A 13,627-nucleotide genomic window follows, 5' to 3' on the forward strand; every position below is an offset into this window, starting at 1 on the left:
CACCAACTGTCGCATCTGTTTTACTTTCCATGTTTTAGGTGACAAGTTGCATATTCATTCATGCTTTTTCCTTAGTTTCTTGAACTGATGGGCTTTTGCTAAGAATAGTATTATATATTCAGCAGAAAATACATTTTAGCAACTTTTTAAAAAATTACAGTAATAACACATTGCATTACGGTGGTGCTTTGCCATTTACAACGTGCGGTCAATAGCATTACCTCATTAGATGACACATGGGAACGCATTTTGAGATGTGAACCAGATCATGACCTCCTAAGTCAGAGTAGTTTGTGTTCACACTTGGACTTTGCCAGCAACACATGTGCAACCTTGTGCAAGTTCTTGTCTCGGAGCCTTAGCTTCCCTGTCTACAAACAAAGGCTTGCCTGTCTCACTGTCTTGTTTTCAGCCCATGGCACAGGATGAGCGCTCAGAAAACAAAGTTGTATTATTACTCTCTCGTTTACTGCTGCTGCTGCTGCTGCTGGCTTTGGTGCTACAATTCCGTGTGAACTGGGCCTCATTATTTTAATATTCCAAAGCTCTGTGGTTACTAATGATTATATTAAAGTTGCTATTAAACCAAGATCTGTATGTTTAATCAGGATGTCATTCCTTCTAACCATTATGTGTGGTTCAGTCAGGTTTATGTTACTAATTGTTTCATAAGTGATGACTGAAAAGAACATCTACTCACTGTCCTCTATGGATCCACTTTAAGTTTGGTACACTTTGTCAAACATGGGGAAACATCGTATAATTTATATTAAATGATAGTTTTTCCTTATGAAGGTAAAATTTTAGTGTTTGTAAATTGCCTTGGCAAAGTTCTCTGGCAGGAAGCACTGTGAATGCTGGATTTCCAAAATATATTCCTGATAGCTGTAACTTATCCATTTTATTCTTCAGTTGGACTTCAAGTATGGCTTCTTCCCCAAAATGTTTGACAACTAACCAGAAGGAATTCATAAAATCTGATAACTTTGGTTAAGAGCATTGTGAATTGCCCCTATTGCATTAAATATGCTTTACTTTTCAAGCATAAAAAAGTTCAAATTAATTCCAGTATTTCTCTTTGTGTGAACTGTATATGCCAGGGGTTATACTCTCAAGAGCTGGAACTATAGTTTGGCTATATTTTCACCATACCTGATTATTTGGAGGTAGTGGGCAATTGCTGAATCATAGCAGTGAAAACTATAAAATAAAATTCAGGCAAACTTGGCAGCCTAACCAGTCATTTTACAGAATAGAGGATGCCTGCATAGTTCTGGTGAAATGAAGTTGCTTCAATGGGATCTACATTTTTACTCACGTTAGGGATTTTGTTTCCTTTTTTTTTTTTTAATTTCTCCCAGTTATTTGTTTTTTGCACCAAAAGGACCATTGTAAGGCAACTTCTACTCTTCCTTTAATGCCAAAAATATTCTAACTAGCTTTTTCAATGGGCTTTGAGCATAAACTCATTCTGATAATAGTGTAAAAATCTCATCTGATTTCTTATAATGCATTCTTCCATTAGACAGTAAGCACCCTTTTAATTGAAAAGGTGGTATTTAAGGGGCGCTTGGATGACACAGTCGGTTAAGCATCTGACTCTTGGTTTCGGCTCAGGTCGTGAGATTGAGCCCCGTGATGGGCTCCACATTCAGCATAGAGTCAGCTTGGGATTCTCTCTCTCTGCCTCTCCCTGCCACATGCTGTCCTCCCCCCCCGACCCCAAATAAATAAATAGATCTTAAAAAAAAAAAAGTGGTATTTGAAAAAATACTTGGCTTCCAAAGTCTTAGAAGATAGAAATATGTTACAGAAAGTGCACAGCTAATCCCTGTTATTTTAATCTAAATTTTTATATGTATTTTTCAGTGTTTTTGTCAAGCATACTTTTTGCTGGCACCTGCTAATTTTCAAATGTAAGATTTCATTTGTGTGTGCATGTGTATGTGTGCATGTGTGTTTATGTTGTAGTGTTGTTGTACTTGACCACCCACCCTTTGCCACGATTCAGTGTGACCTATTTCCTGGCTCTATTTCAGAAGGTTCCATTGGATGTATTCCTAACCACTTACATGGATGTTGCATAGATGTTTTTAAGGAAAAAGAAAAACTAAAGAACACAATAAATAGTAAAATGGTTTTGAAACTCTGAGCCTTGAAAACATATTCCTTCTCCAAAGCAAATAATGAGCTACTCATCAATTATATACTTCTGCAAAGTACAGCTACCACAGGGTCTGTCTCCTCACACCTGAGTAAACTAGAGGGTGTCCAATGGAAGAGACACCTGAATAATGGAAGGCAGTGGAGGGGAGAAGATGGCATGCACAGATCTTTTTTCGGGGGCAAATTACTTCAGTGAACCTTCATATTGAATTAGAATATTCCATATACGCAGTGTCGGAACACTAGAATCACTTGCACTTTATACATTAGTTCATTGCAATGAATAAAGCGCTTTTTAATAAAGTATCTTATTTGAGGTACATCATTTTTATCTCAATGCCCTCTCCTCTCAAAAAATTTGACATTGGAGAAATCTGTCTATTTCATAATTTTCTAAGTTGTGGCTACTAACACGGAGATAGACACCTATTCAAAAAAGAACTTTTATAGAGAAAACACCTTAGTGGACAAATTTTTTCCTACTATTTTGTGTATTATTTTATTCAGTGTTATTTTAACTAAAATTTTAAACTAGCTCATTATTTTAGTTAGATTTTTTTTAACTAGGTTTAATTAATATTTTCTCTCTTCGACTAGCACTTGACCACCCATGGAAGCTACTTGCTATAAATTTGTTGCAATAGTTCTCTAATGCTAATGAATGGGATTAGTGGAAAAGAAAAAGAACTAGCATTTATTGAGCATCTTTATGTCAAGGGTGTGTCAGATATTTCACATGTGCCCCTTATTTCAAGGCAGTGTTATTGATGTGGATAATGGAAGGTAGTGGTTATGTTGGCTTCTATATTAGCACCTCCTACTCTCAAAGGTCCTCTTGTCTTTTGTTATTCTACCCTTCTAGCCATCCTCCATGTCTTATTCTGGCACTCATCCTTGTAATAGAACTTGAGACCTTGTTCAGCACTTACTTTTTTTTCTCAGCCTATGTCTTCAGGCCAGCTCCCCAGGCAAGCTTCAGTACAATTCCTTCTTGTGTCATCACTATGCGTGGCTTAGGACGGGGACCCACATTGCACAGGATCTGGTGAAGGGCTCAGAGCAAGGTGGCTCTTCTGGTTAATCTATTTCTATATAGCTAACCTTTGATGGTACCGGGGTGAAAATACCTGTCAAAATAACTTAATGAAATCTTTCCTTGGTATGTAAAAATAATTCTCACCTCACCAACATTTGGAACAATAGATGATCAAAGCTCCTAAACTTAAACCCTAGAATGGTTCTTAATCACAGGAGAATAATGACAAAAAAACCTTCCAGAAGTTGGTAACACTTTTATATGAATTCATTATGATGAATCTGCAGTGTTTCAGGTTGATTGTGGATGATTGATCGGCAGAGACCCAACACACACTCCCACTGTAAATTTCCATTTAATTAGCAAAGGATATAGAAATCTAGCAGAAATGGTTTGACGAGAGAGAGTGGAAGTGCATGCAACCTAGCCTAACAAAACTTCCCTGGGCTCTCTCTCCCTAATGAGCATATGCAGTTGCCTCTGTGTAAGGCACTGCCAGATCTGAAACAAAAGATATATCGCTGTACCACAGAGGTTTATACTTGGGACTCACTCAGGAAAACTGATTATCCGTGTCTTTCACTTAATAAAATGTTTATAGACATGAAGGGGTCCTATTTTTATGCCAGAATCAAGGTCAAGAAGACCACATATTCTACTGGAGGAAGAAGGTAGCCTCAGTTCCCAGATGGGTACCTGAGCAATATCTCCCTTCAGTGTTCTACAGTTCTAGAAACCTGTTTTCGTGGAGTCTACCCCTGACTCTGGTTTAAGGCTTTTTTTTTTTTTTAATGTTATGTTAATCACCATACATTACATCATTCATTTTTGATGTAGTGTTCCATAATTCATTGTTTGTGTATAACACCCAGTGCTTTCTGGCTTTTAATCCAGTTAGTTCCAATAGGCATTTTGGTTTGAAGACCAGAATTACATTTCACCATATGTTGCATTTTACCATATGGTACCCCTCAGGCCCTTGATGGGTGGTCATAGGATTATGTTTTTGTAATCAGGAAGCATTTATTTAATTCACATCAGTAGGTAGGACTTTGCTTGACTGTGCTTTATATTATTTGACCCTTTTGAGCATCATTTTGGTTTATAGCCTCTTATAGATTCAATGGGTATCAATTGACTGTAATTTTCTTCTTGTTGCTTCTGTCACACTTTGACCATTTGGAGCCTCTTCTTTTATTTTTTTAAGATTTTATTTATTTATTTGAGAGAGAGAGAGAGCAAGCACGAGCAGGGGGAGGGGCAGAGAGAGAAGCAAAGGAAGAAGTAGGCTCCCCCCTAAGCAGGGAGCCCAACGTGGGACCCGATCCCAGGACCCTGGGATCATGACCTGAGCCGAAGGCAGACGCCTAACTGACTGAACCACCCAGGTGTCCCGGAGCCTCTTCAAGGTGACTTTATTTTCCTAATTTAAAACCACTTCCAGACATCTTTGAAACTGTTGTTGCTTTATTTCAATAAGAAATGGCAAAATCATCTAGATTTCCTTGTTTCAAACATGGAATCAGCAATGTATCAAGGAGCCCAGGTTCTTTTTTAAAGGTGCTCTATTAGAAACCAAATTTGAAATGAAGGGTGTTTTTTGTTTTTGTTTCATGCAACACCAGCTACTTTGGCAGGGGGCCACATTAGTGATAGAGCAGGAAAATAATTCTTTTTCAAATGATCAAGAGTTTATGTTGATATGTCCAATTTTTTTCTCTTTAATAAGTTTATTTTTATATTGTTCTAATTTGAGGGCTTATTAATACACTTTTTCCTGTTACCATTAATTTGGGTCTTTTGATGTCTTTTGATGTCACAGCATAGGTTGTTATACCACACGTGTTTATATTATGTTGCTGATAAAAATTTTAGGAGTCTTTGTTTTTTTTTTGTTTGAACCACTGGATCAGTGTCATGGAATTGGCTTCCATGTTTGTAGGTCTAGAAAATCCCACTTTCAAGCATCACCTAAACACCTCTTTTCTAAAAAGAAACAAAACAATCCTTATCTTCCTTTAAGGAACAGTAAAGCAATGAAAATACAGGGCAATAAGTATTGATACCATCATTCTTAGGGTTTTCAGAAAAACATAAAATTTTGATATTTTGTCAAAAAGTCTTTTAATTTCTCATGGGCTGTGTGGTAGGGCCCACCAACTTCTCACCACCCTCTTGTCCAACACCAGACCTCCTAATTGCAGCCTATTACTCTCTGGAGGGTGAACTTCTGATTCTCAGCTTCCTTTCGTTATCATTTCAGGATAGTTCCCCAGTCTTGAAAACGTTTTAAACTTTTTTGAAGAAAGGATAGGATTACTGTGACCCCATTCCAAGATTATTAAATGAACTGAAACCAAGGAAAATAAAGCCACTTTTTAAAGACTTTTGGTATTGGAGATAAACTGTTTGATAACAGATTGGCCCTGCATACTCCCCGCCTCTCCTTTCTTATCTTAGCACTTGTTTAGCCAGCTCATAAAAAAATAATCTATGGGCACCTGGGTGGCTCAGTCGTTAAGCGTCTGCCTTCAGCTCAGGTCATGATCCCAGGGTCCTGGGATCGAGCCCCACATTGGGCTCAAATAAATAAATAAAATCTTTAAAGAAAGATAAAATAAAAGATAAAAAATAATCTAGGCACAAAGATTAGTTATGGAAAACTTCAGTTAGATTGCTTTGAAACTTTTCAATTCAATATACAGGGGGCCATGGAGCGTCCTGGAAATAAAAACATAATTTTTTTTTCATTTTTTAGCCCAACTTTATTTTTTTTGTAAGATCATTTCTTTTTTTTTATTTTCTTATTGTTATGTTAATCACCATACATTACATCAATTGTTTTTGATGTAGTGTTCCATGATTCATTGTTTGTGCATAACACCCAGTGCTCCACGCAGAACGGGCCCTCTTTAATACCCATCATCAGGCTAACCCATCACCCCACCCTCCTCCCCTCTAGAACCCTCAGTTTGTTTTTCAGAGTCCATCCTCTCTATGGTTCGTCTCCCCCGCTGATTTACTCCCCTTCATTCTTCCCCTCCTGCTATCTTCTTTTTCTTTTTTCTTAACATATGTTGCATTATTTGTTTCAGAAGTATAGATCTGTGATTCAACAGTCTTGCACAATTGACAGTGCTCACCATAGCACATACCTTACCCAATGTCTATCACCCAGCCACCCCATCCCTCCCACCCCCCACCATTCCAGCAACACTCAGTTTGTTTCCGGAGATTAAGAATTCCTCGTATCAGTGAGGTCATATGATACATGTCTTTCTCTGATTGACTTATTTCACTCAGCATAACACCTTCCCGTTCCATCCACATCGTTGCAAATGGGAAAATCTCATTCCTTTTTATGGCTTCATAATATTCCATTGTGTATATATACCACTTCTTCTTTATCCATTCATCTGTCGATGGACATCTTGGCTCTTTCCACAGTTTGGCTATTGTGGACATTGCTGCTATAAACATCGGGGTGCACGTACCCCTTCGGATCCCTACATTTGTATCTTTCTGGTAAATACCCAGTAGTGCAATTGCTGGATCGTATGGTAGCTCTGTTTTCAACTGTTTGAGGAACCTCCATACTGTTTTCCAGAGGGGTTGCACCAGCTTGCATTCCCACCAACAGTGTAGGAGGGTTCCCCTTTCTCCACATCCCCACCAACATCTGTCATTTCCTGACTTGTTAATTTTAGCCCTTCTGACTGATGTGAGGTGGCATCTCATTGAGGTTTTGATTTGGATTTCCCTGATGCCAAGTGATGTTGAGCACTTTTTCATGTGTCTGTTGGCCATTTGGATGTCTTCTTTGGAAAAATGTCTGTTCATGTCTTCTGCTCATTTCTTGATTGGATGATTTGTTCTTTGGGTGTTGAGTTTGATAAGATCTTTATAGATTTTGGATACTAGCCCTTTATCTGATATGTCATTTGCAAATATTTTCTCCCATTCTGTCAGTTGTCTTTTGGTTTTGTGGACTGTTTCTTTTGCTGTGCAAAAGCTTTTTATCTTGATGAAATCCCAAAAGTTCATTTTTGCCCTTGCTTCCCTTGCCTTTGGCAATGTTTCTAGGAAGAAGTTGCTGCAGCTGAGGTCGAAGAGGTTGCTCCCTGTGTTCTCCTTTAGGATTTTGATGGACTCCTGTCTCACGTTTAGGTCCTTCAACCATTTGGAGTCTATTTTTGTGTGTAGTGTAAGGAAATGGTCCAGTTTCATTCTTCTGCATGTGGCTGTCCAATTTTCCCAACACCATTTGTTGAAGAGACTGTCTTTTTCCCATTGGACATTCTTTCCTGCTTTGTGGAAGATGAGTTGACCATAGAGTTGAGGGTCCATTTCTGGGCTCTCTATTCTATTCCATTGATCTATGGGTCTGTTTTTGTGCCAGTACCATACTGTCTTGATGATGACAGCTTTGTAATGTGGCTTGAAGTCCGGAATTGTGATGCTGCCAGCTTTGCTTTTCTTTTTCAACATTCCTCTGGCTACTCGGGGTCTCTTCTGGTTGCGTACAAATTTTAGGATTCTTTGTTCCATTTCTTTGAAAAAAGTGGATGGTATTTTAATGGGGATTGCATTGAACGTGTAGATTGCTCTAGGTAGCATTGACATCTTCACAATGTTTGTTCTTCCAATTCATGAGCATGGAACATTTTTCCATTTCTTTGTGTCTTCTTCAATTTCTCTAATGAGTATTTTATAGTTTTCTGAGTACAGATCCTTTGCCTCTTTGGTTAAATTTATTCCTAGGTATCTTATGGTTTTGGGTGCAGTTGTAAATGGGATCGACTCCTTGATTTGTCTCTCTTCTGTCTTGTTGTTGGTGTATAGGAAGGCCACTGATTTGTGTGCATTGATTTTATATCCTGCTACTTTACTGAATTCCTGTATGAGTTCTAGCAGTTTTGGGGTGGAGTCTTTTGGGTTTTCCACATACAATATCATATCATCTGCAAAGAGTGAGAGTTTGACTTCCTCTTTGCCGATTTGGATGCCTTTGATTTCTTTTTGTTGTCTGATTGCTGTGGCTAGGACTTCTAAAACTATGTTGAATAGCAGTGATGATAGTGGACATCCCTGCCACATTCCTGACCTTAGGGGAAGAGCTCTCAGCTTTTCCCCATTGAGAATGATATTCGCTGTAGGTTTTTCATAGATGGCTTTTATGATATTGAGATATGTACCTCTATCCCTATACTCTGAAGAGTTTTGATCAAGAAAGGAAGGATGCTGTACTTTGTCAAATGCTTTCTCTGCATCTATTGAGAGGATCATATGATTCTTGTTCTTTCTTTTGTTAATGTATTCTATCACGTTGATTGATTTGCAGATGTTGAACCAAACTTGCAGCCCAGGGATAAATCCCACTTGGTCATGGTGAATAATCCTTTTAATGTACTTTTGGATCCTATTGGCTAGTATTTTGGTGAGAATTTTTGCATCCATGTTCGTCAAGGATATTGGTCTGTAATTTTCCTTTTTGATGGCGTCTTTGTCTGGTTTGGGGATCAAGGTAATGCTGGCCTCATAAAATGAGTTTGGAAGTTTTCCTTCCATTTCTATTTTTTGGAACAGTTTCAGAAGAATAGGTATTAATTCTTCTTTAAATGTCTGATAGAATTCCCCTGGGAAGCCATCTGGCCCTGGGCTTTTGTTTGCTGGGGGATTTTTGATGACTGCTTCAGTTTTCTTAGTGGTTATAGGTCTGTTCAGGTTTTCTATTTCTTCCTGGTTCAATTTTGGTAGTTGATACATCTCTAGGAATGCACCCATTTCTTCCAGGTTATCTAATTTGCTGGCATAGAGTTGCTCATAATATGTTCTTATAATTGTTTGTATTTCTTTGGTGTTGGTTGTGATCTCCCCTCTTTCATTCATGATTTTGTTGATTTGGGTCATTTCTCTTTTCTTTTTGATAAGTCTGGCCAGGGGTTTATCAATCTTGTTAATTCTTTCAAAGAACCAGCTCCTAGTTTCGTTGATCTGTTCTACTGCTCTTTTGGTTTCTATTTCATTGATTTCTGCTCTGATCTTTATTATTTCTTTTCTCCTGCTGGGTTTAGGCTTTATTTGCTGTCCTTTTTCCAGCTCTTTTTGGTGTAAGGTTAGGTTGTGTATTTGAGACCTTTCCTGTTTCTTGAGAAAGGCTTGTATTGCTATATATTTTCTCTCAGGACTGCTTTTGCTGTATCCCAAAGATTTTGAACAGTTGTGTTTTCATTTTCATTGGTTTCCATGAATTTTTTTAATTCTTTAATTTCCTCGTTGACCCATTCATTCCTTAGTAGGATGTTCTTTAGCCTCCATATATTTGAGTTCTTTCCGACTTTCCTCTTGTGATTGACTTCTAGTTTCAAAGCATTGTGGTCTGAAAATATGCAGGGAATGATCCCAATCTTTTGGTACCGGTTGAGACCTGATTTGTGACCTAGCATGTGATCAGTTCTGGAGAATGTTCCATGGGCACTAGAGAAGAATGTGTATTCCGTTGCTTTGGGATGGAATGTTCTGAATATGTCTGTGAAGTCCATTTGGTCCAGTGTGTCTTTTAAAGTCTTTGTTTCCTTGTTGATCTTTTGCTTAGATGATCTGTCCATTTCAGTCAGGGGGTGTTAAAGTCCCCCACTATTATTGTATTGTTGTCATTGTGTTTCTTCACTTTTGTTATTAATTGCCTTATAAAATTGGCTCCTCCCTGTTAGGGGCGTAGATATTTAGTTGTTAGATCTTCTTGATCTAAGATCAAGAACTTAGATCAATTTGATAGACCCTTTAAGTAGGATATAGTGTCCTTCTTCATCTCTTATTACAGTCTTTGGTTTAAAATCTAATTTGTCTGATATAAGGATTGCTACCCCAGCTTTTTTTTGGTGAATGGTAAATGGTTTTCCACCTCCTCACTTTCAATCTGGGGGTGTCTTTGGGTCTAAAATGAGTCTCTTGCAGACAGCATATGGATGGGTCTTGTTTTTTAATCCAATCTGATAGCCTGTGTCTTTTGATTGGGGCATTTAGCCCATTTACATTCAGGGTAACTATTGAAAGGTATGAATTTAGTGCCAATGTATTGCCTGTAAGGTGACTGTGACTGTAGATTGTCTGTGTTCCTTTCTGATCTATGCTGCTTTTAGGCTCTCTCTTTGCTTAGAGGACCCCTTTCAATATTTCTTGGAGGGCTGGTTTCGTGTTTGCAAATTCCTTTAGTTTTTGTTTGTCCTGGAAGCTTTTTATCTCTCCTTCTATTTTCAATGACAGCCTAGCTGGATATAGTATTGTTGGCTGCATATTTTTCTCGTTTAGTGCTCTGAAGATCTCATGCCAGCCCTTTCTGGCCTGCCAGGTCTCTGTGGATAGGTCTGTTGCCAGTCTAATGTTTCTACCATTGTAGGTTACATATCTCTTCTCCCGAGTTGCTTTCAGGATTTTCTCTTTGTCTCTGAGACTCATAAGTTTTACTATTAGATGTCGGGGTGTTGATGTATTTTTATTGATTTTGAGAGGGGTTCTCTGTGCCTCCTGGATTTTGATGCCTGTTACCTTCCTCACATTAGGGAAGGTCTCTGCTATAATTGCTCCAATATACCTTCTGCTCCTCTGTCTCTTTCTTCTTCTTCTGGGATCCCAATTATTCTAATGTTGTTTTGTCTTATCGTATCGCTTATCTCTCAAATTCTGCCCTCGTGATCCTGTAGTTGTTTCTCTCTCTTTTTCTCAGCCTCTTTATTTTCCATCATTTGGTCTTCTATATCGCTGATTCTCTCTTCTGCCTCATTTATGCTAGCATTTAGTGTCCCCATTTTTGATTGCACCTCATTAATAGCCTTTTTGATTTCTACTTGGTTGGATTTTAGCTCTTTTATTTCTCCAGAAAGGGTTTCTCTAATAACTTCCACACTTTTTTCAAGCCCAGCTAGTATCTTTAAAGTCATGATTCTGAACTCTAGGTCCGACATTGTACTAATGTCCGTATTGAGTAGGTCCCTGGCAGACGGTACTACCTCTTGTTCTTTTTGCTGAGGTGATTTTTTTCGTCTTGTCATTTTGTCCGGAGGAGAATAGATGAATGAGAGAACAAAATGCTAACAGGTTAACAACGTCCCGAGCAAATATACTCTATACCAATCAGAAAAGACCTGAAACCACGGGAGAAGAAAGGGAAAGAAAGAAAAAAGAAAGAGAAAAAAAAAAAACACAAAAAGAAAAAGATAAAAACAAAAACAGAACAATACAAAAAAAAAACAGAATATTATCAAATATGATCAGGCTAGTGCATAGATCAGTGCCACACACTAGATTTTGGGCGTATTTTGGTCCGTTAGAAAAAAGTGCCTCCTAAAAGTTTAAAGGAATAAAGACATATATGTACAAAATAAGGGTTGATACAATGAAGGGATTGAAGATGATTGTAAAGATAAAAATTATAAAAGATTTTATAAAAGGAATTGATAAGATAAGAAGTTGTTTGAAAAAAGAAAGAAGAAGATTTAAAAAAGAAAAAAGAAAAAAAAAGGGAGAGAATGTGATCAGGCAGGAGACCAAAATAAAGCCATACACTAGTGATTTAGGGAATATTTTGACCTGTGAGAAGAAACTGTATCTTAAAAGTTTAAAGAGTGAACAACTTATATATATATGCCAAAAATAAGGGTAACTACTATGAAGGGATAAAATATGACTCTAAAAATGAAAAATAAAAAATGTTTTTTTTTAAAAAGGGATTGATAAGATGTTGTTTGAAAAAGGGAAAAAGAAAAATAAAAAAAAGTTAAAAAAATTAACTTTGAAAACCTAATGAGTCATAGTAAAAAAAGGCATGAATTCTATGTGCAGTATTTCCCTAGCGCTGGAAATCTCCCGTTCTCTTTGATCGGTAAACTTGGTCTTGACTTACTGGTTTTTGTGCTGATCTTCTGGGGGAGGGGCCTGTTGCCGTGGTTCCCAAATGTCTTTGCCGGAGGCAGGATTGCCCCGCCCTTGTCGGTCTGGGCTAAGCATTCTGTTCGGGTTTGCTCTCAGGAGCTTTTGTTCCCTGCAAGCTCTCAGTGCAGCTTTGGAGGACCAGGGCGAAAATGGTGGCCTCCCAATCTCCACTCAGAGGAGCTAAGAACTCGGGGCTCCGCTCCTCAGTGTGCCCCCAGAGAAAAGCAGTCACTCCCGTCTCCCTGATCTCTGGCCGCACTCCGTGCTCACCCGGCCTGTGACCGAGCGTTTGTATCTCTGGCACCCGACCCCGTGTGGAGTCTCCAAATCCAGCAGATCCCTGCGGTGCGCTCCCGCGCCACTCCTCCCCGGGGAGGAAGGGGAGTCTCCCCAGCTCTGCCGCTTGTTGGGTCCCTGCTGGAGGAGCAGTGGCCTGAGTGGGCCATGGATCACAGTTTATGGCAACCCCGAGCTGAGAGCCCATGCCTCGGCTCCGTTTCTGCAGCCGGCTTCGCCACTCCAACACCTCGGAGCTCTGCTGCACTCAGGCACCCCCAGTCTTTCTGTGACCCCGAGGGTCCTGAGACCACACTGTCCCGTGAGGGTTCCAACCCCCCCCCCCAGCCACTGGAGCAACGTCCCTCAGCGAAGCCGACTTCTAAAAGTTCCGATTTTGTGCTCTGCGGCTCTATCACTTGCCAGAAGTGGCCGACGGAGGCCCCCTCCCCCGCCGTCTATCCTCCCAAATATCGCCTCGGATTCACTTCTCCGCACGTCCTACCTTCCAGTAAGTGGTCGCTTCTCTGTTCAGAGAGTTGTTGGTATTCTCCTCTTCGATCTCCTTTTGAGTTCGTAGGTGTTCAGAATGGTTTGATCCCTATTCAGCTGAATTCCTGAGACCAGACGAAGTCCAGGTCTCCTTCTCCTCCGCCATCTTGCTCTGCCCCTCTTAGCCCAACTTTAAACATTCTTCCTGAGATGCCATCATTCACACACCTGTTGTAGGCAGATGTACTTTTTTGAAGAAATGATGATAAACCTTGATTCAACATATAACATGAGTTGTGTTATAAAGGCTTTATAATTATTATGTCATTCAATCTTCATAGTACCATTTATGATAGGTACTATTATTAACCACTTCTTACAGATGAGGAAACTGAGGCAAAGATTATTTAAGTTATAATTTGATAGGTAGTAAGGAGAAGAATGGTCGAAACCGGGCAACCTGATTCAGTGCCCAGGCTCTTAGCTGCTGTGCTCTATTACCATAATAAGATAGGCTAAATAAAGATAAGGATAAAATGTCCTGGGAGCCCAAAGAAGGAAACTACAAAACTCTATTAAAGGCAGTCAGGTAGAGGAGTTTACAACTATGAGTTTTGTCTGTTCTTAAGTGTAGCCTTCTAATGCCAGTGAGGTTGCCTTGGCTCCAACAGGTTGACAAATCAAACTCAGCAATGGATTGAATCCATCCTTTCTTTTTCCTTTTTA

General features: G+C 39.2%; 1 protein-coding gene across 3 annotated transcripts in view; it reads left to right on the forward strand.

The window, feature by feature from the left end:
- The window catches only part of KDM4C (lysine demethylase 4C), a 506,632-nt gene that overhangs the window by 426,710 nt on the left and 66,295 nt on the right, over positions 1 to 13,627 (forward strand). The gene's annotated exons all lie outside the window — the stretch shown is intronic.

The sequence above is a fragment of the Eumetopias jubatus genome, unplaced genomic scaffold (genome assembly GCF_037043125.1).
Source record: "Eumetopias jubatus isolate StellerSeaLion01/CBP00866 unplaced genomic scaffold, mEumJub1_p1.0 scaffold_15, whole genome shotgun sequence".
In the NCBI taxonomy this organism is placed as follows: domain Eukaryota; kingdom Metazoa; phylum Chordata; class Mammalia; order Carnivora; family Otariidae; genus Eumetopias; species Eumetopias jubatus.